This window comes from Haliaeetus albicilla, chromosome 22, assembly GCF_947461875.1.
Source record: "Haliaeetus albicilla chromosome 22, bHalAlb1.1, whole genome shotgun sequence".
Classification (NCBI taxonomy): Eukaryota; Metazoa; Chordata; class Aves; order Accipitriformes; family Accipitridae; genus Haliaeetus; species Haliaeetus albicilla.
In genome coordinates, this window is record NC_091504.1 from 3,329,108 (window position 1) to 3,356,757 (window position 27,650).

The following is a 27,650-nucleotide window of genomic DNA, read 5'->3' on the forward strand; positions in this document are numbered from 1 at the left end:
CCTGTTGTGCCTGTGACTAGGCTGCAGGGGGAAGGTGAAGACCAGCAACAGCTTTCCGGGCTGCCACCTTCCGTGTGGGACAAGGAGCCGGACGTTTGCCTTTTCGGGAACAGGCTCTGCCGAGGATGCGCACCGTGAGATGTTCCTTCTCTGGGCAAGCACAGATCCCCAAACCTGTTGTGCCTGTGACTAGGCTGCAGGGGGAAGGTGAAGACCAGCAAGAGCTTTCCGGGCTGCCACCTTCCGTGTGGGACAAGGAGCCGGACGTTTGCCTTTTCGGGAACAGGCTCTGCCGAGGATGCGCACCGTGAGATGTTCCTTCTCTGGGCAAGCACAGATCCCCAAACCTGTTGTGCCTGTGAATAGGCTGCAGGGGGAAGGTGAAGACCAGCAACAGCTTTCAGGGCTGCCACCTTCCGTGTGGGACAAGGAGCCGGACGTTTGCCTTTTCGGGAACAGGCTCTGCCGAGGATGCGCACCGTGAGATGTTCCTTCTCTGGGCAAGCACAGATCCCCAAACCTGTTGTGCCTGTGACTAGGCTGCAGGGGGAAGGTGAAGACCAGCAACAGCTTTCCGGGCTGCCACCTTCCGTGTGGGACAAGGAGCCGGACGTTTGCCTTTTCGGGAACAGGCTCTGCCGAGGATGCGCACCGTGAGATGTTCCTTCTCTGGGCAAGCACAGATCCCCAAACCTGTTGTGCCTGTGAATAGGCTGCAGGGGGAAGGTGAAGACCAGCAACAGCTTTCCGGGCTGCCACCTTCCGTGTGGGACAAGGAGCCGGACGTTTGCCTTTTCGGGAACAGGCTCTGCCGAGGATGCGCACCGTGAGATGTTCCTTCTCTGGGCAAGCACAGATCCCCAAACCTGTTGTGCCTGTGAATAGGCTGCAGGGGGAAGGTGAAGACCAGCAACAGCTTTCCGGGCTGCCACCTTCCGTGTGGGACAAGGAGCCGGACGTTTGCCTTTTCGGGAACAGGCTCTGCCGAGGATGCGCACCGTGAGATGTTCCTTCTCTGGGCAAGCACAGATCCCAAAACCTGTTGTGCCTGTGACTAGGCTGCAGGGGGAAGGTGAAGACCAGCAACAGCTTTCCGGGCTGCCACCTTCCGTGTGGGACAAGGAGCCGGACGTTTGCCTTTTCGGGAACAGGCTCTGCCGAGGATGCGCACCGTGAGATGTTCCTTCTCTGGGCAAGCACAGATCCCCAAACCTGTTGTGCCTGTGAATAGGCTGCAGGGGGAAGGTGAAGACCAGCAACAGCTTTCCGGGCTGCCACCTTCCGTGTGGGACAAGGAGCCGGACGTTTGCCTTTTCGGGAACAGGCTCTGCCGAGGATGCGCACCGTGAGATGTTCCTTCTCTGGGCAAGCACAGATTCCCAAAACCTGTTGTGCCTGTGAATAGGCTGCAGGGGGAAGGTGAAGACCAGCAACAGCTTTCAGGGCTGCCACCTTCCGTGTGGGACAAGGAGCCGGACGTTTGCCTTTTCGGGAACAGGCTCTGCCGAGGATGCGCACCGTGAGATGTTCCTTCTCTGGGCAAGCACAGATCCCCAAACCTGTTGTGCCTGTGAATAGGCCGCAGGGGGAAGGTGAAGACCAGCAACAGCTTTCGGGGCTGCCACCTTCCGTGTGGGACAAGGAGCCGGACGTTTGCCTTTTCGGGAACAGGCTCTGCCGAGGATGCGCACCGTGAGATGTTCCTTCTCTGGGCAAGCACAGATCCCCAAACCTGTTGTGCCTGTGACTAGGCTGCAGGGGGAAGGTGAAGACCAGCAACAGCTTTCCGGGCTGCCACCTTCCGTGTGGGACAAGGAGCCGGACGTTTGCCTTTTCGGGAACAGGCTCTGCCGAGGATGCGCACCGTGAGATGTTCCTTCTCTGGGCAAGCACAGATCCCCAAACCTGTTGTGCCTGTGACTAGGCTGCAGGGGGAAGGTGAAGACCAGCAAGAGCTTTCCGGGCTGCCACCTTCCGTGTGGGACAAGGAGCCGGACGTTTGCCTTTTCGGGAACAGGCTCTGCCGAGGATGCGCACCGTGAGATGTTCCTTCTCTGGGCAAGCACAGATCCCCAAACCTGTTGTGCCTGTGAATAGGCTGCAGGGGGAAGGTGAAGACCAGCAACAGCTTTCAGGGCTGCCACCTTCCGTGTGGGACAAGGAGCCGGACGTTTGCCTTTTCGGGAACAGGCTCTGCCGAGGATGCGCACCGTGAGATGTTCCTTCTCTGGGCAAGCACAGATCCCCAAACCTGTTGTGCCTGTGACTAGGCTGCAGGGGGAAGGTGAAGACCAGCAACAGCTTTCCGGGCTGCCACCTTCCGTGTGGGACAAGGAGCCGGACGTTTGCCTTTTCGGGAACAGGCTCTGCCGAGGATGCGCACCGTGAGATGTTCCTTGTCTGGGAAAGCACAGATCCCAAAACCTGTTGTGCCTGTGACTAGGCTGCAGGGGGAAGGTGAAGACCAGCAAGAGCTTTCCGGGCTGCCACCTTCCGTGTGGGACAAGGAGCCGGACGTTTGCCTTTTCGGGAACAGGCTCTGCCGAGGCTGCGCACCGTGAGATGTTCCTTCTCTGGGCAAGCACAGATCCCTAAACCTGTTGTGCCTGTGAATAGGCTGCAGGGGGAAGGTGAAGACCAGCAACAGCTTTCCGGGCTGCCACCTTCCATGTGGGACAAGGAGCCGGACGTTTGCCTTTTCGGGAACAGGCTCTGCCGAGGATGCGCACCGTGAGATGTTCCTTCTCTGGGCAAGCACAGATCCCCAAACCTGTTGTGCCTGTGAATAGGCTGCAGGGGGAAGGTGAAGACCAGCAACAGCTTTCCGGGCTGCCACCTTCCGTGTGGGACAAGGAGCCGGACGTTTGCCTTTTCGGGAACAGGCTCTGCCGAGGATGCGCACCGTGAGATGTTCCTTCTCTGGGCAAGCACAGATCCCAAAACCTGTTGTGCCTGTGACTAGGCTGCAGGGGGAAGGTGAAGACCAGCAACAGCTTTCCGGGCTGCCACCTTCCGTGTGGGACAAGGAGCCGGACGTTTGCCTTTTCGGGAACAGGCTCTGCCGAGGATGCGCACCGTGAGATGTTCCTTCTCTGGGCAAGCACAGATCCCAAAACCTGTTGTGCCTGTGACTAGGCTGCAGGGGGAAGGTGAAGACCAGCAAGAGCTTTCCGGGCTGCCACCTTCCGTGTGGGACAAGGAGCCGGACGTTTGCCTTTTCGGGAACAGGCTCTGCCGAGGATGCGCACCGTGAGATGTTCCTTCTCTGGGCAAGCACAGATTCCCAAAACCTGTTGTGCCTGTGAATAGGCTGCAGGGGGAAGGTGAAGACCAGCAACAGCTTTCCGGGCTGCCACCTTCCGTGTGGGACAAGGAGCCGGACGTTTGCCTTTTCGGGAACAGGCTCTGCCGAGGATGCGCACCGTGAGATGTTCCTTCTCTGGGCAAGCACAGATCCCCAAACCTGTTGTGCCTGTGAATAGGCCGCAGGGGGAAGGTGAAGACCAGCAACAGCTTTCGGGGCTGCCACCTTCCGTGTGGGACAAGGAGCCGGACGTTTGCCTTTTCGGGAACAGGCTCTGCCGAGGATGCGCACCGTGAGATGTTCCTTCTCTGGGCAAGCACAGATCCCCAAACCTGTTGTGCCTGTGAATAGGCTGCAGGGGGAAGGTGAAGACCAGCAACAGCTTTCCGGGCTGCCACCTTCCGTGTGGGACAAGGAGCCGGACGTTTGCCTTTTCGGGAACAGGCTCTGCCGAGGATGCGCACCGTGAGATGTTCCTTCTCTGGGCAAGCACAGATCCCATAAACTGTTGTGCCTGTGAATAGGCTGCAGGGGGAAGGTGAAGACGAGCAACAGCTTTCCGGGCTGCCACCTTCCGTGTGGGACAAGGAGCCGGACGTTTGCCTTTTCGGGAACAGGCTCTGCCGAGGATGCGCACCGTGAGATGTTCCTTCTCTGGGCAAGCACAGATCCCAAAACCTGTTGTGCCTGTGAATAGGCTGCAGGGGGAAGGTGAAGACCAGCAAGAGCTTTCCGGGCTGCCACCTTCCGTGTGGGACAAGGAGCCGGACGTTTGCCTTTTCGGGAACAGGCTCTGCCGAGGATGTGCACCGTGAGATGTTCCTTCTCTGGGCAAGCACAGATCCCCAAACCTGTTGTGCCTGTGACTAGGCTGCAGGGGGAAGGTGAAGACCAGCAACAGCTTTCCGGGCTGCCACCTTCCGTGTGGGACAAGGAGCCGGACGTTTGCCTTTTCGGGAACAGGCTCTGCCGAGAATGCGCACCGTGAGATGTTCCTTCTCTGGGCAAGCACAGATCCCATAAACTGTTGTGCCTGTGAATAGGCTGCAGGGGGAAGGTGAAGACCAGCAAGAGCTTTCCGGGCTGCCACCTTCCGTGTGGGACAAGGAGCCGGACGTTTGCCTTTTCGGGAACAGGCTCTGCCGAGGATGCGCACCGTGAGATGTTCCTTCTCTGGGCAAGCACAGATCCCCAAACCTGTTGTGCCTGTGACTAGGCTGCAGGGGGAAGGTGAAGACCAGCAAGAGCTTTCCGGGCTGCCACCTTCCGTGTGGGACAAGGAGCCGGACGTTTGCCTTTTCGGGAACAGGCTCTGCCGAGGATGCGCACCGTGAGATGTTCCTTCTCTGGGCAAGCACAGATCCCCAAACCTGTTGTGCCTGTGACTAGGCTGCAGGGGGAAGGTGAAGACCAGCAACAGCTTTCCGGGCTGCCACCTTCCGTGTGGGACAAGGAGCCGGACGTTTGCCTTTTCGGGAACAGGCTCTGCCGAGGATGCGCACCGTGAGATGTTCCTTCTCTGGGCAAGCACAGATCCCCAAACCTGTTGTGCCTGTGAATAGGCTGCAGGGGGAAGGTGAAGACCAGCAACAGCTTTCCGGGCTGCCACCTTCCGTGTGGGACAAGGAGCCGGACGTTTGCCTTTTCGGGAACAGGCTCTGCCGAGGATGCGCACCGTGAGATGTTCCTTCTCTGGGCAAGCACAGATCCCAAAACCTGTTGTGCCTGTGACTAGGCTGCAGGGGGAAGGTGAAGACCAGCAACAGCTTTCCGGGCTGCCACCTTCCGTGTGGGACAAGGAGCCGGACGTTTGCCTTTTCGGGAACAGGCTCTGCCGAGGATGCGCACCGTGAGATGTTCCTTCTCTGGGCAAGCACAGATCCCCAAACCTGTTGTGCCTGTGAATAGGCTGCAGGGGGAAGGTGAAGACCAGCAACAGCTTTCCGGGCTGCCACCTTCCGTGTGGGACAAGGAGCCGGACGTTTGCCTTTTCGGGAACAGGCTCTGCCGAGGATGCGCACCGTGAGATGTTCCTTCTCTGGGCAAGCACAGATCCCCAAACCTGTTGTGCCTGTGAATAGGCTGCAGGGGGAAGGTGAAGACCAGCAACAGCTTTCCGGGCTGCCACCTTCCGTGTGGGACAAGGAGCCGGACGTTTGCCTTTTCGGGAACAGGCTCTGCCGAGGATGCGCACCGTGAGATGTTCCTTCTCTGGGCAAGCACAGATCCCAAAACCTGTTGTGCCTGTGACTAGGCTGCAGGGGGAAGGTGAAGACCAGCAACAGCTTTCCGGGCTGCCACCTTCCGTGTGGGACAAGGAGCCGGACGTTTGCCTTTTCGGGAACAGGCTCTGCCGAGGATGCGCACCGTGAGATGTTCCTTCTCTGGGCAAGCACAGATCCCCAAACCTGTTGTGCCTGTGAATAGGCTGCAGGGGGAAGGTGAAGACCAGCAACAGCTTTCCGGGCTGCCACCTTCCGTGTGGGACAAGGAGCCGGACGTTTGCCTTTTCGGGAACAGGCTCTGCCGAGGATGCGGACCGTGAGATGTTCCTTCTCTGGGCAAGCACAGATCCCCAAACCTGTTGTGCCTGTGACTAGGCTGCAGGGGGAAGGTGAAGACCAGCAAGAGCTTTCCGGGCTGCCACCTTCCGTGTGGGACAAGGAGCCGGACGTTTGCCTTTTCGGGAACAGGCTCTGCCGAGGATGCGCACCGTGAGATGTTCCTTCTCTGGGCAAGCACAGATCCCCAAACCTGTTGTGCCTGTGAATAGGCTGCAGGGGGAAGGTGAAGACCAGCAACAGCTTTCCGGGCTGCCACCTTCCGTGTGGGACAAGGAGCCGGACGTTTGCCTTTTCGGGAACAGGCTCTGCCGAGGATGCGCACCGTGAGATGTTCCTTCTCTGGGCAAGCACAGATCCCCAAACCTGTTGTGCCTGTGACTAGGCTGCAGGGGGAAGGTGAAGACCAGCAAGAGCTTTCCGGGCTGCCACCTTCCGTGTGGGACAAGGAGCCGGACGTTTGCCTTTTCGGGAACAGGCTCTGCCGAGGATGCGCACCGTGAGATGTTCCTTCTCTGGGCAAGCACAGATCCCCAAACCTGTTGTGCCTGTGACTAGGCTGCAGGGGGAAGGTGAAGACCAGCAACAGCTTTCCGGGCTGCCACCTTCCGTGTGGGACAAGGAGCCGGACGTTTGCCTTTTCGGGAACAGGCTCTGCCGAGGATGCGCACCGTGAGATGTTCCTTCTCTGGGCAAGCACAGATCCCCAAACCTGTTGTGCCTGTGGATAGGCTGCAGGGGGAAGGTGAAGACCAGCAACAGCTTTCCGGGCTGCCACCTTCCGTGTGGGACAAGGAGCCGGACGTTTGCCTTTTCGGGAACAGGCTCTGCCGAGGATGCGCACCGTGAGATGTTCCTTCTCTGGGCAAGCACAGATCCCCAAACCTGTTGTGCCTGTGACTAGGCTGCAGGGGGAAGGTGAAGACCAGCAACAGCTTTCCGGGCTGCCACCTTCCGTGTGGGACAAGGAGCCGGACGTTTGCCTTTTCGGGAACAGGCTCTGCCGAGGATGCGCACCGTGAGATGTTCCTTCTCTGGGCAAGCACAGATCCCCAAACCTGTTGTGCCTGTGACTAGGCTGCAGGGGGAAGGTGAAGACCAGCAAGAGCTTTCCGGGCTGCCACCTTCCGTGTGGGACAAGGAGCCGGACGTTTGCCTTTTCGGGAACAGGCTCTGCCGAGGATGCGCACCGTGAGATGTTCCTTCTCTGGGCAAGCACAGATCCCCAAACCTGTTGTGCCTGTGAATAGGCTGCAGGGGGAAGGTGAAGACCAGCAACAGCTTTCAGGGCTGCCACCTTCCGTGTGGGACAAGGAGCCGGACGTTTGCCTTTTCGGGAACAGGCTCTGCCGAGGATGCGCACCGTGAGATGTTCCTTCTCTGGGCAAGCACAGATCCCCAAACCTGTTGTGCCTGTGACTAGGCTGCAGGGGGAAGGTGAAGACCAGCAACAGCTTTCCGGGCTGCCACCTTCCGTGTGGGACAAGGAGCCGGACGTTTGCCTTTTCGGGAACAGGCTCTGCCGAGGATGCGCACCGTGAGATGTTCCTTCTCTGGGCAAGCACAGATCCCCAAACCTGTTGTGCCTGTGAATAGGCTGCAGGGGGAAGGTGAAGACCAGCAACAGCTTTCCGGGCTGCCACCTTCCGTGTGGGACAAGGAGCCGGACGTTTGCCTTTTCGGGAACAGGCTCTGCCGAGGATGCGCACCGTGAGATGTTCCTTCTCTGGGCAAGCACAGATCCCCAAACCTGTTGTGCCTGTGAATAGGCTGCAGGGGGAAGGTGAAGACCAGCAACAGCTTTCCGGGCTGCCACCTTCCGTGTGGGACAAGGAGCCGGACGTTTGCCTTTTCGGGAACAGGCTCTGCCGAGGATGCGCACCGTGAGATGTTCCTTCTCTGGGCAAGCACAGATCCCAAAACCTGTTGTGCCTGTGACTAGGCTGCAGGGGGAAGGTGAAGACCAGCAACAGCTTTCCGGGCTGCCACCTTCCGTGTGGGACAAGGAGCCGGACGTTTGCCTTTTCGGGAACAGGCTCTGCCGAGGATGCGCACCGTGAGATGTTCCTTCTCTGGGCAAGCACAGATCCCCAAACCTGTTGTGCCTGTGAATAGGCTGCAGGGGGAAGGTGAAGACCAGCAAGAGCTTTCCGGGCTGCCACCTTCCGTGTGGGACAAGGAGCCGGACGTTTGCCTTTTCGGGAACAGGCTCTGCCGAGGATGCGCACCGTGAGATGTTCCTTCTCTGGGCAAGCACAGATTCCCAAAACCTGTTGTGCCTGTGAATAGGCTGCAGGGGGAAGGTGAAGACCAGCAACAGCTTTCAGGGCTGCCACCTTCCGTGTGGGACAAGGAGCCGGACGTTTGCCTTTTCGGGAACAGGCTCTGCCGAGGATGCGCACCGTGAGATGTTCCTTCTCTGGGCAAGCACAGATCCCCAAACCTGTTGTGCCTGTGAATAGGCCGCAGGGGGAAGGTGAAGACCAGCAACAGCTTTCGGGGCTGCCACCTTCCGTGTGGGACAAGGAGCCGGACGTTTGCCTTTTCGGGAACAGGCTCTGCCGAGGATGCGCACCGTGAGATGTTCCTTCTCTGGGCAAGCACAGATCCCCAAACCTGTTGTGCCTGTGACTAGGCTGCAGGGGGAAGGTGAAGACCAGCAACAGCTTTCCGGGCTGCCACCTTCCGTGTGGGACAAGGAGCCGGACGTTTGCCTTTTCGGGAACAGGCTCTGCCGAGGATGCGCACCGTGAGATGTTCCTTCTCTGGGCAAGCACAGATCCCCAAACCTGTTGTGCCTGTGAATAGGCTGCAGGGGGAAGGTGAAGACCAGCAAGAGCTTTCCGGGCTGCCACCTTCCGTGTGGGACAAGGAGCCGGACGTTTGCCTTTTCGGGAACAGGCTCTGCCGAGGATGCGCACCGTGAGATGTTCCTTCTCTGGGCAAGCACAGATCCCCAAACCTGTTGTGCCTGTGAATAGGCTGCAGGGGGAAGGTGAAGACCAGCAACAGCTTTCAGGGCTGCCACCTTCCGTGTGGGACAAGGAGCCGGACGTTTGCCTTTTCGGGAACAGGCTCTGCCGAGGATGCGCACCGTGAGATGTTCCTTCTCTGGGCAAGCACAGATCCCCAAACCTGTTGTGCCTGTGACTAGGCTGCAGGGGGAAGGTGAAGACCAGCAACAGCTTTCCGGGCTGCCACCTTCCGTGTGGGACAAGGAGCCGGACGTTTGCCTTTTCGGGAACAGGCTCTGCCGAGGATGCGCACCGTGAGATGTTCCTTGTCTGGGAAAGCACAGATCCCAAAACCTGTTGTGCCTGTGACTAGGCTGCAGGGGGAAGGTGAAGACCAGCAAGAGCTTTCCGGGCTGCCACCTTCCGTGTGGGACAAGGAGCCGGACGTTTGCCTTTTCGGGAACAGGCTCTGCCGAGGCTGCGCACCGTGAGATGTTCCTTCTCTGGGCAAGCACAGATCCCCAAACCTGTTGTGCCTGTGAATAGGCTGCAGGGGGAAGGTGAAGACCAGCAACAGCTTTCCGGGCTGCCACCTTCCATGTGGGACAAGGAGCCGGACGTTTGCCTTTTCGGGAACAGGCTCTGCCGAGGATGCGCACCGTGAGATGTTCCTTCTCTGGGCAAGCACAGATCCCCAAACCTGTTGTGCCTGTGAATAGGCTGCAGGGGGAAGGTGAAGACCAGCAACAGCTTTCCGGGCTGCCACCTTCCGTGTGGGACAAGGAGCCGGACGTTTGCCTTTTCGGGAACAGGCTCTGCCGAGGATGCGCACCGTGAGATGTTCCTTCTCTGGGCAAGCACAGATCCCAAAACCTGTTGTGCCTGTGACTAGGCTGCAGGGGGAAGGTGAAGACCAGCAACAGCTTTCCGGGCTGCCACCTTCCGTGTGGGACAAGGAGCCGGACGTTTGCCTTTTCGGGAACAGGCTCTGCCGAGGATGCGCACCGTGAGATGTTCCTTCTCTGGGCAAGCACAGATCCCAAAACCTGTTGTGCCTGTGACTAGGCTGCAGGGGGAAGGTGAAGACCAGCAAGAGCTTTCCGGGCTGCCACCTTCCGTGTGGGACAAGGAGCCGGACGTTTGCCTTTTCGGGAACAGGCTCTGCCGAGGATGCGCACCGTGAGATGTTCCTTCTCTGGGCAAGCACAGATTCCCAAAACCTGTTGTGCCTGTGAATAGGCTGCAGGGGGAAGGTGAAGACCAGCAACAGCTTTCCGGGCTGCCACCTTCCGTGTGGGACAAGGAGCCGGACGTTTGCCTTTTCGGGAACAGGCTCTGCCGAGGATGCGCACCGTGAGATGTTCCTTCTCTGGGCAAGCACAGATCCCCAAACCTGTTGTGCCTGTGAATAGGCCGCAGGGGGAAGGTGAAGACCAGCAACAGCTTTCGGGGCTGCCACCTTCCGTGTGGGACAAGGAGCCGGACGTTTGCCTTTTCGGGAACAGGCTCTGCCGAGGATGCGCACCGTGAGATGTTCCTTCTCTGGGCAAGCACAGATCCCCAAACCTGTTGTGCCTGTGAATAGGCTGCAGGGGGAAGGTGAAGACCAGCAACAGCTTTCCGGGCTGCCACCTTCCGTGTGGGACAAGGAGCCGGACGTTTGCCTTTTCGGGAACAGGCTCTGCCGAGGATGCGCACCGTGAGATGTTCCTTCTCTGGGCAAGCACAGATCCCATAAACTGTTGTGCCTGTGAATAGGCTGCAGGGGGAAGGTGAAGACGAGCAACAGCTTTCCGGGCTGCCACCTTCCGTGTGGGACAAGGAGCCGGACGTTTGCCTTTTCGGGAACAGGCTCTGCCGAGGATGCGCACCGTGAGATGTTCCTTCTCTGGGCAAGCACAGATCCCAAAACCTGTTGTGCCTGTGAATAGGCTGCAGGGGGAAGGTGAAGACCAGCAAGAGCTTTCCGGGCTGCCACCTTCCGTGTGGGACAAGGAGCCGGACGTTTGCCTTTTCGGGAACAGGCTCTGCCGAGGATGTGCACCGTGAGATGTTCCTTCTCTGGGCAAGCACAGATCCCCAAACCTGTTGTGCCTGTGACTAGGCTGCAGGGGGAAGGTGAAGACCAGCAACAGCTTTCCGGGCTGCCACCTTCCGTGTGGGACAAGGAGCCGGACGTTTGCCTTTTCGGGAACAGGCTCTGCCGAGAATGCGCACCGTGAGATGTTCCTTCTCTGGGCAAGCACAGATCCCATAAACTGTTGTGCCTGTGAATAGGCTGCAGGGGGAAGGTGAAGACCAGCAAGAGCTTTCCGGGCTGCCACCTTCCGTGTGGGACAAGGAGCCGGACGTTTGCCTTTTCGGGAACAGGCTCTGCCGAGGATGCGCACCGTGAGATGTTCCTTCTCTGGGCAAGCACAGATCCCCAAACCTGTTGTGCCTGTGACTAGGCTGCAGGGGGAAGGTGAAGACCAGCAAGAGCTTTCCGGGCTGCCACCTTCCGTGTGGGACAAGGAGCCGGACGTTTGCCTTTTCGGGAACAGGCTCTGCCGAGGATGCGCACCGTGAGATGTTCCTTCTCTGGGCAAGCACAGATCCCCAAACCTGTTGTGCCTGTGACTAGGCTGCAGGGGGAAGGTGAAGACCAGCAACAGCTTTCCGGGCTGCCACCTTCCGTGTGGGACAAGGAGCCGGACGTTTGCCTTTTCGGGAACAGGCTCTGCCGAGGATGCGCACCGTGAGATGTTCCTTCTCTGGGCAAGCACAGATCCCCAAACCTGTTGTGCCTGTGAATAGGCTGCAGGGGGAAGGTGAAGACCAGCAACAGCTTTCCGGGCTGCCACCTTCCGTGTGGGACAAGGAGCCGGACGTTTGCCTTTTCGGGAACAGGCTCTGCCGAGGATGCGCACCGTGAGATGTTCCTTCTCTGGGCAAGCACAGATCCCAAAACCTGTTGTGCCTGTGACTAGGCTGCAGGGGGAAGGTGAAGACCAGCAACAGCTTTCCGGGCTGCCACCTTCCGTGTGGGACAAGGAGCCGGACGTTTGCCTTTTCGGGAACAGGCTCTGCCGAGGATGCGCACCGTGAGATGTTCCTTCTCTGGGCAAGCACAGATCCCAAAACCTGTTGTGCCTGTGAATAGGCTGCAGGGGGAAGGTGAAGACCAGCAACAGCTTTCCGGGCTGCCACCTTCCGTGTGGGACAAGGAGCCGGACGTTTGCCTTTTCGGGAACAGGCTCTGCCGAGGATGCGCACCGTGAGATGTTCCTTCTCTGGGCAAGCACAGATCCCCAAACCTGTTGTGCCTGTGAATAGGCTGCAGGGGGAAGGTGAAGACCAGCAACAGCTTTCCGGGCTGCCACCTTCCGTGTGGGACAAGGAGCCGGACGTTTGCCTTTTCGGGAACAGGCTCTGCCGAGGATGCGCACCGTGAGATGTTCCTTCTCTGGGCAAGCACAGATCCCAAAACCTGTTGTGCCTGTGACTAGGCTGCAGGGGGAAGGTGAAGACCAGCAACAGCTTTCCGGGCTGCCACCTTCCGTGTGGGACAAGGAGCCGGACGTTTGCCTTTTCGGGAACAGGCTCTGCCGAGGATGCGCACCGTGAGATGTTCCTTCTCTGGGCAAGCACAGATCCCCAAACCTGTTGTGCCTGTGAATAGGCTGCAGGGGGAAGGTGAAGACCAGCAACAGCTTTCCGGGCTGCCACCTTCCGTGTGGGACAAGGAGCCGGACGTTTGCCTTTTCGGGAACAGGCTCTGCCGAGGATGCGGACCGTGAGATGTTCCTTCTCTGGGCAAGCACAGATCCCCAAACCTGTTGTGCCTGTGAATAGGCTGCAGGGGGAAGGTGAAGACCAGCAAGAGCTTTCCGGGCTGCCACCTTCCGTGTGGGACAAGGAGCCGGACGTTTGCCTTTTCGGGAACAGGCTCTGCCGAGGATGCGCACCGTGAGATGTTCCTTCTCTGGGCAAGCACAGATCCCCAAACCTGTTGTGCCTGTGACTAGGCTGCAGGGGGAAGGTGAAGACCAGCAACAGCTTTCCGGGCTGCCACCTTCCGTGTGGGACAAGGAGCCGGACGTTTGCCTTTTCGGGAACAGGCTCTGCCGAGGATGCGCACCGTGAGATGTTCCTTCTCTGGGCAAGCACAGATCCCAAAACCTGTTGTGCCTGTGAATAGGCTGCAGGGGGAAGGTGAAGACCAGCAACAGCTTTCCGGGCTGCCACCTTCCGTGTGGGACAAGGAGCCGGACGTTTGCCTTTTCGGGAACAGGCTCTGCCGAGGATGCGCACCGTGAGATGTTCCTTCTCTGGGCAAGCACAGATCCCCAAACCTGTTGTGCCTGTGAATAGGCTGCAGGGGGAAGGTGAAGACCAGCAACAGCTTTCCGGGCTGCCACCTTCCGTGTGGGACAAGGAGCCGGACGTTTGCCTTTTCGGGAACAGGCTCTGCCGAGGATGCGCACCGTGAGATGTTCCTTCTCTGGGCAAGCACAGATCCCAAAACCTGTTGTGCCTGTGACTAGGCTGCAGGGGGAAGGTGAAGACCAGCAACAGCTTTCGGGGCTGCCACCTTCCGTGTGGGACAAGGAGCCGGACGTTTGCCTTTTCGGGAACAGGCTCTGCCGAGGATGCGCACCGTGAGATGTTCCTTCTCTGGGCAAGCACAGATCCCCAAACCTGTTGTGCCTGTGAATAGGCTGCAGGGGGAAGGTGAAGACCAGCAACAGCTTTCCGGGCTGCCACCTTCCGTGTGGGACAAGGAGCCGGACGTTTGCCTTTTCGGGAACAGGCTCTGCCGAGGATGCGCACCGTGAGATGTTCCTTCTCTGGGCAAGCACAGATCCCCAAACCTGTTGTGCCTGTGAATAGGCTGCAGGGGGAAGGTGAAGACCAGCAACAGCTTTCCGGGCTGCCACCTTCCGTGTGGGACAAGGAGCCGGACGTTTGCCTTTTCGGGAACAGGCTCTGCCGAGGATGCGCACCGTGAGATGTTCCTTCTCTGGGCAAGCACAGATCCCCAAACCTGTTGTGCCTGTGACTAGGCTGCAGGGGGAAGGTGAAGACCAGCAACAGCTTTCCGGGCTGCCACCTTCCGTGTGGGACAAGGAGCCGGACGTTTGCCTTTTCGGGAACAGGCTCTGCCGAGGATGCGCACCGTGAGATGTTCCTTCTCTGGGCAAGCACAGATTCCCAAAACCTGTTGTGCCTGTGAATAGGCTGCAGGGGGAAGGTGAAGACGAGCAACAGCTTTCCGGGCTGCCACCTTCCGTGTGGGACAAGGAGCCGGACGTTTGCCTTTTCGGGAACAGGCTCTGCCGAGGATGCGCACCGTGAGATGTTCCTTCTCTGGGCAAGCACAGATCCCCAAACCTGTTGTGCCTGTGACTAGGCCGCAGGGGGAAGGTGAAGACCAGCAACAGCTTTCCGGGCTGCCACCTTCCGTGTGGGACAAGGAGCCGGACGTTTGCCTTTTCGGGAACAGGCTCTGCCGAGGATGCGCACCGTGAGATGTTCCTTCTCTGGGCAAGCAGAGATCCCCAAACCTGTTGTGCCTGTGAATAGGCTGCAGGGGGAAGGTGAAGACCAGCAACAGCTTTCCGGGCTGCCACCTTCCGTGTGGGACAAAGAGCCGGACGTTTGCCTTTTCGGGAACAGGCTCTGCCGAGGATGCGCACCGTGAGATGTTCCTTCTCTGGGCAAGCACAGATCCCCAAACCTGTTGTGCCTGTGAATAGGCTGCAGGGGGAAGGTGAAGACCAGCAACAGCTTTCCGGGCTGCCACCTTCCGTGTGGGACAAGGAGCCGGACGTTTGCCTTTTCGGGAACAGGCTCTGCCGAGGATGCGCACCGTGAGATGTTCCTTCTCTGGGCAAGCACAGATCCCAAAACCTGTTGTGCCTGTGACTAGGCTGCAGGGGGAAGGTGAAGACCAGCAACAGCTTTCCGGGCTGCCACCTTCCGTGTGGGACAAGGAGCCGGACGTTTGCCTTTTCGGGAACAGGCTCTGCCGAGGATGCGCACCGTGAGATGTTCCTTCTCTGGGCAAGCACAGATCCCCAAACCTGTTGTGCCTGTGAATAGGCTGCAGGGGGAAGGTGAAGACCAGCAAGAGCTTTCCGGGCTGCCACCTTCCGTGTGGGACAAGGAGCCGGACGTTTGCCTTTTCGGGAACAGGCTCTGCCGAGGATGCGCACCGTGAGATGTTCCTTCTCTGGGCAAGCACAGATCCCCAAACCTGTTGTGCCTGTGAATAGGCTGCAGGGGGAAGGTGAAGACCAGCAACAGCTTTCCGGGCTGCCACCTTCCGTGTGGGACAAGGAGCCGGACGTTTGCCTTTTCGGGAACAGGCTCTGCCGAGGATGCGCACCGTGAGATGTTCCTTCTCTGCGCAAGCACAGATCCCAAAACCTGTTGTGCCTGTGAATAGGCTGCAGGGGGAAGGTGAAGACCAGCAACAGCTTTCCGGGCTGCCACCTTCCGTGTGGGACAAGGAGCCGGACGTTTGCCTTTTCGGGAACAGGCTCTGCCGAGGATGCGCACCGTGAGATGTTCCTTCTCTGGGCAAGCACAGATCCCCAAACCTGTTGTGCCTGTGAATAGGCTGCAGGGGGAAGGTGAAGACCAGCAAGAGCTTTCCGGGCTGCCACCTTCCGTGTGGGACAAGGAGCCGGACGTTTGCCTTTTCGGGAACAGGCTCTGCCGAGGATGCGCACCGTGAGATGTTCCTTCTCTGGGCAAGCACAGATCCCCAAACCTGTTGTGCCTGTGAATAGGCCGCAGGGGGAAGGTGAAGACCAGCAAGAGCTTTCCGGGCTGCCACCTTCCGTGTGGGACAAGGAGCCGGACGTTTGCCTTTTCGGGAACAGGCTCTGCCGAGGATGCGCACCGTGAGATGTTCCTTCTCTGGGCAAGCACAGATCCCCAAACCTGTTGTGCCTGTGACTAGGCTGCAGGGGGAAGGTGAAGACGAGCAACAGCTTTCGGGGCTGCCACCTTCCGTGTGGGACAAGGAGCCGGACGTTTGCCTTTTCGGGAACAGGCTCTGCCGAGGATGCGCACCGTGAGATGTTCCTTCTCTGGGCAAGCACAGATCCCAAAACCTGTTGTGCCTGTGACTAGGCTGCAGGGGGAAGGTGAAGACCAGCAACAGCTTTCCGGGCTGCCACCTTCCGTGTGGGACAAGGAGCCGGACGTTTGCCTTTTCGGGAACAGGCTCTGCCGAGGATGCGCACCGTGAGATGTTCCTTCTCTGGGCAAGCACAGATCCCCAAACCTGTTGTGCCTGTGAATAGGCTGCAGGGGGAAGGTGAAGACCAGCAACAGCTTTCCGGGCTGCCACCTTCCGTGTGGGACAAGGAGCCGGACGTTTGCCTTTTCGGGAACAGGCTCTGCCGAGGATGCGGACCGTGAGATGTTCCTTCTCTGGGCAAGCACAGATCCCCAAACCTGTTGTGCCTGTGACTAGGCTGCAGGGGGAAGGTGAAGACCAGCAAGAGCTTTCCGGGCTGCCACCTTCCGTGTGGGACAAGGAGCCGGACGTTTGCCTTTTCGGGAACAGGCTCTGCCGAGGATGCGCACCGTGAGATGTTCCTTCTCTGGGCAAGCACAGATCCCCAAACCTGTTGTGCCTGTGAATAGGCTGCAGGGGGAAGGTGAAGACCAGCAACAGCTTTCCGGGCTGCCACCTTCCGTGTGGGACAAGGAGCCGGACGTTTGCCTTTTCGGGAACAGGCTCTGCCGAGGATGCGCACCGTGAGATGTTCCTTGCCTGGGAAAGCACAGATCCCCAAACCTGTTGTGCCTGTGAATAGGCTGCAGGGGGAAGGTGAAGACCAGCAACAGCTTTCCGGGCTGCCACCTTCCGTGTGGGACAAGGAGCCGGACGTTTGCCTTTTCGGGAACAGGCTCTGCCGAGGATGCGCACCGTGAGATGTTCCTTCTCTGGGCAAGCACAGATCCCCAAACCTGTTGTGCCTGTGAATAGGCTGCAGGGGGAAGGTGAAGACCAGCAACAGCTTTCCGGGCTGCCACCTTCCGTGTGGGACAAGGAGCCGGACGTTTGCCTTTTCGGGAACAGGCTCTGCCGAGGATGCGCACCGTGAGATGTTCCTTCTCTGGGCAAGCACAGATCCCAAAACCTGTTGTGCCTGTGACTAGGCTGCAGGGGGAAGGTGAAGACCAGCAACAGCTTTCCGGGCTGCCACCTTCCGTGTGGGACAAGGAGCCGGACGTTTGCCTTTTCGGGAACAGGCTCTGCCGAGGATGCGCACTGTGAGATGTTCCTTCTCTGGGCAAGCACAGATCCCCAAACCTGTTGTGCCTGTGAATAGGCTGCAGGGGGAAGGTGAAGACCAGCAACAGCTTTCCGGGCTGCCACCTTCCGTGTGGGACAAGGAGCCGGACGTTTGCCTTTTCGGGAACAGGCTCTGCCGAGGATGCGGACCGTGAGATGTTCCTTCTCTGGGCAAGCACAGATCCCCAAACCTGTTGTGCCTGTGAATAGGCTGCAGGGGGAAGGTGAAGACCAGCAAGAGCTTTCCGGGCTGCCACCTTCCGTGTGGGACAAGGAGCCGGACGTTTGCCTTTTCGGGAACAGGCTCTGCCGAGGATGCGCACCGTGAGATGTTCCTTCTCTGGGCAAGCACAGATCCCCAAACCTGTTGTGCCTGTGAATAGGCTGCAGGGGGAAGGTGAAGACCAGCAACAGCTTTCCGGGCTGCCACCTTCCGTGTGGGACAAGGAGCCGGACGTTTGCCTTTTCGGGAACAGGCTCTGCCGAGGATGCGCACCGTGAGATGTTCCTTCTCTGGGCAAGCACAGATCCCCAAACCTGTTGTGCCTGTGAATAGGCTGCAGGGGGAAGGTGAAGACCAGCAACAGCTTTCCGGGCTGCCACCTTCCGTGTGGGACAAAGAGCCGGACGTTTGCCTTTTCGGGAACAGGCTCTGCCGAGGATGCGCACCGTGAGATGTTCCTTCTCTGGGCAAGCACAGATCCCCAAACCTGTTGTGCCTGTGACTAGGCTGCAGGGGGAAGGTGAAGACCAGCAACAGCTTTCCGGGCTGCCACCTTCCGTGTGGGACAAGGAGCCGGACGTTTGCCTTTTCGGGAACAGGCTCTGCCGAGGATGCGCACCGTGAGATGTTCCTTCTCTGGGCAAGCACAGATCCCAAAACCTGTTGTGCCTGTGACTAGGCTGCAGGGGGAAGGTGAAGACCAGCAACAGCTTTCCGGGCTGCCACCTTCCGTGTGGGACAAGGAGCCGGACGTTTGCCTTTTCGGGAACAGGCTCTGCCGAGGATGCGCACCGTGAGATGTTCCTTCTCTGGGCAAGCACAGATCCCCAAACCTGTTGTGCCTGTGAATAGGCTGCAGGGGGAAGGTGAAGACCAGCAAGAGCTTTCCGGGCTGCCACCTTCCGTGTGGGACAAGGAGCCGGACGTTTGCCTTTTCGGGAACAGGCTCTGCCGAGGATGCGCACCGTGAGATGTTCCTTCTCTGCGCAAGCACAGATCCCCAAACCTGTTGTGCCTGTGAATAGGCTGCAGGGGGAAGGTGAAGACCAGCAACAGCTTTCCGGGCTGCCACCTTCCGTGTGGGACAAGGAGCCGGACGTTTGCCTTTTCGGGAACAGGCTCTGCCGAGGATGCGCACCGTGAGATGTTCCTTGTCTGGGAAAGCACAGATCCCCAAACCTGTTGTGCCTGTGAATAGGCTGCAGGGGGAAGGTGAAGACCAGCAAGAGCTTTCCGGGCTGCCACCTTCCGTGTGGGACAAGGAGCCGGACGTTTGCCTTTTCGGGAACAGGCTCTGCCGAGGATGCGCACCGTGAGATGTTCCTTCTCTGGGCAAGCACAGATCCCCAAACCTGTTGTGCCTGTGAATAGGCTGCAGGGGGAAGGTGAAGACCAGCAAGAGCTTTCCGGGCTGCCACCTTCCGTGTGGGACAAGGAGCCGGACGTTTGCCTTTTCGGGAACAGGCTCTGCCGAGGATGCGCACCGTGAGATGTTCCTTCTCTGGGCAAGCACAGATCCCCAAACCTGTTGTGCCTGTGAATAGGCTGCAGGGGGAAGGTGAAGACCAGCAACAGCTTTCCGGGCTGCCACCTTCCGTGTGGGACAAGGAGCCGGACGTTTGCCTTTTCGGGAACAGGCTCTGCCGAGGATGCGCACCGTGAGATGTTCCTTCTCTGGGCAAGCACAGATTCCCAAAACCTGTTGTGCCTGTGAATAGGCTGCAGGGGGAAGGTGAAGACCAGCAACAGCTTTCCGGGCTGCCACCTTCCGTGTGGGACAAGGAGCCGGACGTTTGCCTTTTCGGGAACAGGCTCTGCCGAGGATGCGCACCGTGAGATGTTCCTTCTCTGGGCAAGCACAGATCCCCAAACCTGTTGTGCCTGTGAATAGGCCGCAGGGGGAAGGTGAAGACCAGCAACAGCTTTCCGGGCTGCCACCTTCCGTGTGGGACAAGGAGCCGGACGTTTGCCTTTTCGGGAACAGGCTCTGCCGAGGATGCGCACCGTGAGATGTTCCTTCTCTGGGCAAGCACAGATCCCCAAACCTGTTGTGCCTGTGAATAGGCTGCAGGGGGAAGGTGAAGACCAGCAACAGCTTTCAGGGCTGCCACCTTCCGTGTGGGACAAGGAGCCGGACGTTTGCCTTTTCGGGAACAGGCTCTGCCGAGGATGCGCACCGTGAGATGTTCCTTCTCTGGGCAAGCACAGATCCCCAAACCTGTTGTGCCTGTGAATAGGCTGCAGGGGGAAGGTGAAGACCAGCAAGAGCTTTCCGGGCTGCCACCTTCCGTGTGGGACAAGGAGCCGGACGTTTGCCTTTTCGGGAACAGGCTCTGCCGAGGATGCGCACCGTGAGATGTTCCTTCTCTGCGCAAGCACAGATCCCCAAACCTGTTGTGCCTGTGAATAGGCTGCAGGGGGAAGGTGAAGACCAGCAACAGCTTTCCGGGCTGCCACCTTCCGTGTGGGACAAGGAGCCGGACGTTTGCCTTTTCGGGAACAGGCTCTGCCGAGGATGCGCACCGTGAGATGTTCCTTCTCTGGGCAAGCACAGATCCCCAAACCTGTTGTGCCTGTGAATAGGCTGCAGGGGGAAGGTGAAGACCAGCAACAGCTTTCCGGGCTGCCACCTTCCGTGTGGGACAAGGAGCCGGACGTTTGCCTTTTCGGGAACAGGCTCTGCCGAGGATGCGCACCGTGAGATGTTCCTTCTCTGGGCAAGCACAGATCCCCAAACCTGTTGTGCCTGTGGATAGGCTGCAGGGGGAAGGTGAAGACCAGCAACAGCTTTCAGGGCTGCCACCTTCCGTGTGGGACAAGGAGCCGGACGTTTGCCTTTTCGGGAACAGGCTCTGCCGAGGATGCGCACCGTGAGATGTTCCTTCTCTGGGCAAGCACAGATCCCCAAACCTGTTGTGCCTGTGAATAGGCTGCAGGGGGAAGGTGAAGACCAGCAAGAGCTTTCCGGGCTGCCACCTTCCGTGTGGGACAAGGAGCCGGACGTTTGCCTTTTCGGGAACAGGCTCTGCCGAGGATGCGCACCGTGAGATGTTCCTTCTCTGGGCAAGCACAGATCCCCAAACCTGTTGTGCCTGTGAATAGGCTGCAGGGGGAAGGTGAAGACCAGCAACAGCTTTCCGGGCTGCCACCTTCCGTGTGGGACAAGGAGCCGGACGTTTGCCTTTTCGGGAACAGGCTCTGCCGAGGATGCGCACCGTGAGATGTTCCTTCTCTGGGCAAGCACAGATCCCCAAACCTGTTGTGCCTGTGAATAGGCTGCAGGGGGAAGGTGAAGACCAGCAACAGCTTTCCGGGCTGCCACCTTCCGTGTGGGACAAGGAGCCGGACGTTTGCCTGTTCGGGAACAGGCTCTGCCGAGGATGCGCACCGTGAGATGTTCCTTCTCTGGGCAAGCACAGATTCCCAAAACCTGTTGTGCCTGTGAATAGGCTGCAGGGGGAAGGTGAAGACCAGCAACAGCTTTCCGGGCTGCCACCTTCCGTGTGGGACAAGGAGCCGGACGTTTGCCTTTTCGGGAACAGGCTCTGCCGAGGATGCGCACCGTGAGATGTTCCTTCTCTGGGCAAGCACAGATCCCCAAACCTGTTGTGCCTGTGAATAGGCTGCAGGGGGAAGGTGAAGACCAGCAACAGCTTTCCGGGCTGCCACCTTCCGTGTGGGACAAGGAGCCGGACGTTTGCCTTTTCGGGAACAGGCTCTGCCGAGGATGCGCACCGTGAGATGTTCCTTCTCTGGGCAAGCACAGATCCCCAAACCTGTTGTGCCTGTGAATAGGCTGCAGGGGGAAGGTGAAGACCAGCAACAGCTTTCCGGGCTGCCACCTTCCGTGTGGGACAAGGAGCCGGACGTTTGCCTTTTCGGGAACAGGCTCTGCCGAGGATGTGCACCGTGAGATGTTCCTTCTCTGGGCAAGCACAGATCCCCAAACCTGTTGTGCCTGTGACTAGGCTGCAGGGGGAAGGTGAAGACCAGCAACAGCTTTCCGGGCTGCCACCTTCCGTGTGGGACAAGGAGCCGGACGTTTGCCTTTTCGGGAACAGGCTCTGCCGAGAATGCGCACCGTGAGATGTTCCTTCTCTGGGCAAGCACAGATCCCATAAACTGTTGTGCCTGTGAATAGGCTGCAGGGGGAAGGTGAAGACCAGCAAGAGCTTTCCGGGCTGCCACCTTCCGTGTGGGACAAGGAGCCGGACGTTTGCCTTTTCGGGAACAGGCTCTGCTGAGGATGCGCACCGTGAGATGTTCCTTCTCTGGGCAAGCACAGATCCCCAAACCTGTTGTGCCTGTGAATAGGCTGCAGGGGGAAGGTGAAGACCAGCAACAGCTTTCCGTGCTGCCACCTTCCGTGTGGGACAAGGAGCCGGACGTTTGCCTTTTCGGGAACAGGCTCTGCCGAGGATGCGCACCGTGAGATGTTCCTTCTCTGGGCAAGCACAGATCCCCAAACCTGTTGTGCCTGTGAATAGGCTGCAGGGGGAAGGTGAAGACCAGCAAGAGCTTTCCGGGCTGCCACCTTCCGTGTGGGACAAGGAGCCGGACGTTTGCCTTTTCGGGAACAGGCTCTGCCGAGGATGCGCACCGTGAGATGTTCCTTGTCTGGGAAAGCACAGATCCCAAAACCTGTTGTGCCTGTGAATAGGCTGCAGGGGGAAGGTGAAGACCAGCAACAGCTTTCCGGGCTGCCACCTTCCGTGTGGGACAAGGAGCCGGACGTTTGCCTTTTCGGGAACAGGCTCTGCCGAGGATGCGCACCGTGAGATGTTCCTTCTCTGGGCAAGCACAGATCCCCAAACCTGTTGTGCCTGTGGATAGGCTGCAGGGGGAAGGTGAAGACCAGCAACAGCTTTCCGGGCTGCCACCTTCCGTGTGGGACAAGGAGCCGGACGTTTGCCTTTTCGGGAACAGGCTCTGCCGAGGATGCGCACCGTGAGATGTTCCTTCTCTGGGCAAGCACAGATCCCCAAACCTGTTGTGCCTGTGAATAGGCTGCAGGGGGAAGGTGAAGACCAGCAACAGCTTTCCGGGCTGCCACCTTCCGTGTGGGACAAGGAGCCGGACGTTTGCCTTTTCGGGAACAGGCTCTGCCGAGGATGCGCACCGTGAGATGTTCCTTCTCTGGGCAAGCACAGATCCCAAAACCTGTTGTGCCTGTGACTAGGCTGCAGGGGGAAGGTGAAGACCAGCAACAGCTTTCCGGGCTGCCACCTTCCGTGTGGGACAAGGAGCCGGACGTTTGCCTTTTCGGGAACAGGCTCTGCCGAGGATGCGCACCGTGAGATGTTCCTTCTCTGGGCAAGCAGAGATCCCCAAACCTGTTGTGCCTGTGAATAGGCTGCAGGGGGAAGGTGAAGACCAGCAACAGCTTTCCGGGCTGCCACCTTCCGTGTGGGACAAGGAGCCGGACGTTTGCCTTTTCGGGAACAGGCTCTGCCGAGGATGCGCACCGTGAGATGTTCCTTCTCTGGGCAAGCACAGATCCCCAAACCTGTTGTGCCTGTGACTAGGCTGCAGGGGGAAGGTGAAGACCAGCAACAGCTTTCCGGGCTGCCACCTTCCGTGTGGGACAAGGAGCCGGACGTTTGCCTTTTCGGGAACAGGCTCTGCCGAGGATGCGCACCGTGAGATGTTCCTTCTCTGGGCAAGCACAGATCCCAAAACCTGTTGTGCCTGTGACTAGGCCGCAGGGGGAAGGTGAAGACCAGCAACAGCTTTCCGGGCTGCCACCTTCCGTGTGGGACAAGGAGCCGGACGTTTGCCTTTTCGGGAACAGGCTCTGCCGAGGATGCGCACCGTGAGATGTTCCTTCTCTGGGCAAGCACAGATCCCCAAACCTGTTGTGCCTGTGACTAGGCTGCAGGGGGAAGGTGAAGACCAGCAAGAGCTTTCCGGGCTGCCACCTTCCGTGTGGGACAAGGAGCCGGACGTTTGCCTTTTCGGGAACAGGCTCTGCCGAGGATGCGCACCGTGAGATGTTCCTTCTCTGGGCAAGCACAGATCCCCAAACCTGTTGTGCCTGTGAATAGGCTGCAGGGGGAAGGTGAAGACCAGCAAGAGCTTTCCGGGCTGCCACCTTCCGTGTGGGACAAGGAGCCGGACGTTTGCCTTTTCGGGAACAGGCTCTGCCGAGGATGCGCACCGTGAGATGTTCCTTCTCTGCGCAAGCACAGATCCCCAAACCTGTTGTGCCTGTGACTAGGCTGCAGGGGGAAGGTGAAGACCAGCAACAGCTTTCCGGGCTGCCACCTTCCGTGTGGGACAAGGAGCCGGACGTTTGCCTTTTCGGGAACAGGCTCTGCCGAGGATGCGCACCGTGAGATGTTCCTTCTCTGGGCAAGCACAGATCCCCAAACCTGTTGTGCCTGTGAATAGGCCGCAGGGGGAAGGTGAAGACCAGCAACAGCTTTCCGGGCTGCCACCTTCCGTGTGGGACAAGGAGCCGGACGTTTGCCTTTTCGGGAACAGGCTCTGCCGAGGATGCGCACCGTGAGATGTTCCTTCTCTGGGCAAGCACAGATCCCCAAACCTGTTGTGCCTGTGACTAGGCTGCAGGGGGAAGGTGAAGACGAGCAACAGCTTTCGGGGCTGCCACCTTCCGTGTGGGACAAGGAGCCGGACGTTTGCCTTTTTGGGAACAGGCTCTGCCGAGGATGCGCACCGTGAGATGTTCCTTCTCTGGGCAAGCACAGATCCCAAAACCTGTTGTGCCTGTGAATAGGCTGCAGGGGGAAGGTGAAGACCAGCAACAGCTTTCGGGGCTGCCACCTTCCGTGTGGGACAAGGAGCCGGACGTTTGCCTTTTCGGGAACAGGCTCTGCCGAGGATGCGCACCGTGAGATGTTCCTTCTCTGGGCAAGCACAGATCCCCAAACCTGTTGTGCCTGTGAATAGGCTGCAGGGGGAAGGTGAAGACCAGCAACAGCTTTCCGGGCTGCCACCTTCCGTGTGGGACAAGGAGCCGGACGTTTGCCTTTTCGGGAACAGGCTCTGCCGAGGATGCGCACCGTGAGATGTTCCTTCTCTGGGCAAGCACAGATCCCAAAACCTGTTGTGCCTGTGACTAGGCTGCAGGGGGAAGGTGAAGACCAGCAACAGCTTTCCGGGCTGCCACCTTCCGTGTGGGACAAGGAGCCGGACGTTTGCCTGTTCGGGAACAGGCTCTGCCGAGGATGCGCACCGTGAGATGTTCCTTCTCTGGGCAAGCACAGATCCCCAAAACTGTTGTGCCTGTGACTAGGCTGCAGGGGGAAGGTGAAGACCAGCAACAGCTTTCTGGGCTGCCACCTTCCGTGTGGGACAAGGAGCCGGACGTTTGCCTTTTCGGGAACAGGCTCTGCCGAGGATGCGCACCGTGAGATGTTCCTTCTCTGGGCAAGCACAGATCCCCAAACCTGTTGTGCCTGTGACTAGGCTGCAGGGGGAAGGTGAAGACGAGCAACAGCTTTCCGGGCTGCCACCTTCCGTGTGGGACAAGGAGCCGGACGTTTGCCTTTTCGGGAACAGGCTCTGCCGAGGATGCGCACCGTGAGATGTTCCTTCTCTGGGCAAGCACAGATCCCCAAACCTGTTGTGCCTGTGAATAGGCTGCAGGGGGAAGGTGAAGACCAGCAAGAGCTTTCCGGGCTGCCACCTTCCGTGTGGGACAAGGAGCCGGACGTTTGCCTTTTCGGGAACAGGCTCTGCCGAGGATGCGCACCGTGAGATGTTCCTTCTCTGGGCAAGCACAGATCCCCAAACCTGTTGTGCCTGTGAATAGGCTGCAGGGGGAAGGTGAAGACCAGCAAGAGCTTTCCGGGCTGCCACCTTCCGTGTGGGACAAGGAGCCGGACGTTTGCCTTTTCGGGAACAGGCTCTGCCGAGGATGCGCACCGTGAGATGTTCCTTCTCTGGGCAAGCACAGATCCCAAAACCTGTTGTGCCTGTGAATAGGCTGCAGGGGGAAGGTGAAGACCAGCAACAGCTTTCCGGGCTGCCACCTTCCGTGTGGGACAAGGAGCCGGACGTTTGCCTTTTCGGGAACAGGCTCTGCCGAGGATGCGCACCGTGAGATGTTCCTTCTCTGGGCAAGCACAGATCCCAAAACCTGTTGTGCCTGTGACTAGGCCGCAGGGGGAAGGTGAAGACCAGCAAGAGCTTTCCGGGCTGCCACCTTCCGTGTGGGACAAGGAGCCGGACGTTTGCCTTTTCGGGAACAGGCTCTGCCGAGGATGCGCACCGTGAGATGTTCCTTCTCTGGGCAAGCACAGATCCCCAAACCTGTTGTGCCTGTGAATAGGCTGCAGGGGGAAGGTGAAGACCAGCAACAGCTTTCCGGGCTGCCACCTTCCGTGTGGGACAAGGAGCCGGACGTTTGCCTTTTCGGGAACAGGCTCTGCCGAGGATGCGCACCGTGAGATGTTCCTTCTCTGGGCAAGCACAGATCCCCAAACCTGTTGTGCCTGTGAATAGGCCGCAGGGGGAAGGTGAAGACCAGCAAGAGCTTTCCGGGCTGCCACCTTCCGTGTGGGACAAGGAGCCGGACGTTTGCCTTTTCGGGAACAGGCTCTGCCGAGGATGCGCACCGTGAGATGTTCCTTCTCTGGGCAAGCACAGATCCCCAAACCTGTTGTGCCTGTGACTAGGCTGCAGGGGGAAGGTGAAGACGAGCAACAGCTTTCGGGGCTGCCACCTTCCGTGTGGGACAAGGAGCCGGACGTTTGCCTTTTCGGGAACAGGCTCTGCCGAGGATGCGCACCGTGAGATGTTCCTTCTCTGGGCAAGCACAGATCCCAAAACCTGTTGTGCCTGTGAATAGGCTGCAGGGGGAAGGTGAAGACCAGCAACAGCTTTCGGGGCTGCCACCTTCCGTGTGGGACAAGGAGCCGGACGTTTGCCTTTTCGGGAACAGGCTCTGCCGAGGATGCGCACCGTGAGATGTTCCTTCTCTGGGCAAGCACAGATCCCCAAACCTGTTGTGCCTGTGACTAGGCTGCAGGGGGAAGGTGAAGACCAGCAAGAGCTTTCCGGGCTGCCACCTTCCGTGTGGGACAAGGAGCCGGACGTTTGCCTTTTCGGGAACAGGCTCTGCCGAGGATGCGCACCGTGAGATGTTCCTTCTCTGGGCAAGCACAGATCCCCAAACCTGTTGTGCCTGTGACTAGGCTGCAGGGGGAAGGTGAAGACCAGCAACAGCTTTCCGGGCTGCCACCTTCCGTGTGGGACAAGGAGCCGGACGTTTGCCTGTTCGGGAACAGGCTCTGCCGAGGATGCGCACCGTGAGATGTTCCTTCTCTGGGCAAGCACAGATCCCCAAAACTGTTGTGCCTGTGACTAGGCTGCAGGGGGAAGGTGAAGACCAGCAACAGCTTTCTGGGCTGCCACCTTCCGTGTGGGACAAGGAGCCGGACGTTTGCCTTTTCGGGAACAGGCTCTGCCGAGGATGTGCACCGTGAGATGTTCCTTCTCTGGGCAAGCACAGATCCCCAAACCTGTTGTGCCTGTGACTAGGCTGCAGGGGGAAGGTGAAGACGAGCAAGAGCTTTCCGGGCTGCCACCTTCCGTGTGGGACAAGGAGCCGGACGTTTGCCTTTTCGGGAACAGGCTCTGCCGAGGATGCGCACCGTGAGATGTTCCTTCTCTGGGCAAGCACAGATCCCAAAACCTGTTGTGCCTGTGAATAGGCTGCAGGGGGAAGGTGAAGACCAGCAACAGCTTTCCGGGCTGCCACCTTCCGTGTGGGACAAGGAGCCGGACGTTTGCCTTTTCGGGAACAGGCTCTGCCGAGGATGCGCACCGTGAGATGTTCCTTCTCTGGGCAAGCACAGATCCCCAAACCTGTTGTGCCTGTGAATAGGCTGCAGGGGGAAGGTGAAGACCAGCAACAGCTTTCCGGGCTGCCACCTTCCGTGTGGGACAAGGAGCCGGACGTTTGCCTTTTCGGGAACAGGCTCTGCCGAGGATGCGCACCGTGAGATGTTCCTTCTCTGGGCAAGCACAGATCCCCAAACCTGTTGTGCCTGTGAATAGGCTGCAGGGGGAAGGTGAAGACCAGCAACAGCTTTCCGGGCTGCCACCTTCCGTGTGGGACAAGGAGCCGGACGTTTGCCTTTTCGGGAACAGGCTCTGCCGAGGATGCGCACCGTGAGATGTTCCTTCTCTGGGCAAGCACAGATCCCAAAACCTGTTGTGCCTGTGACTAGGCTGCAGGGGGAAGGTGAAGACCAGCAAGAGCTTTCCGGGCTGCCACCTTCCGTGTGGGACAAGGAGCCGGACGTTTGCCTTTTCGGGAACAGGCTCTGCCGAGGATGCGCACCGT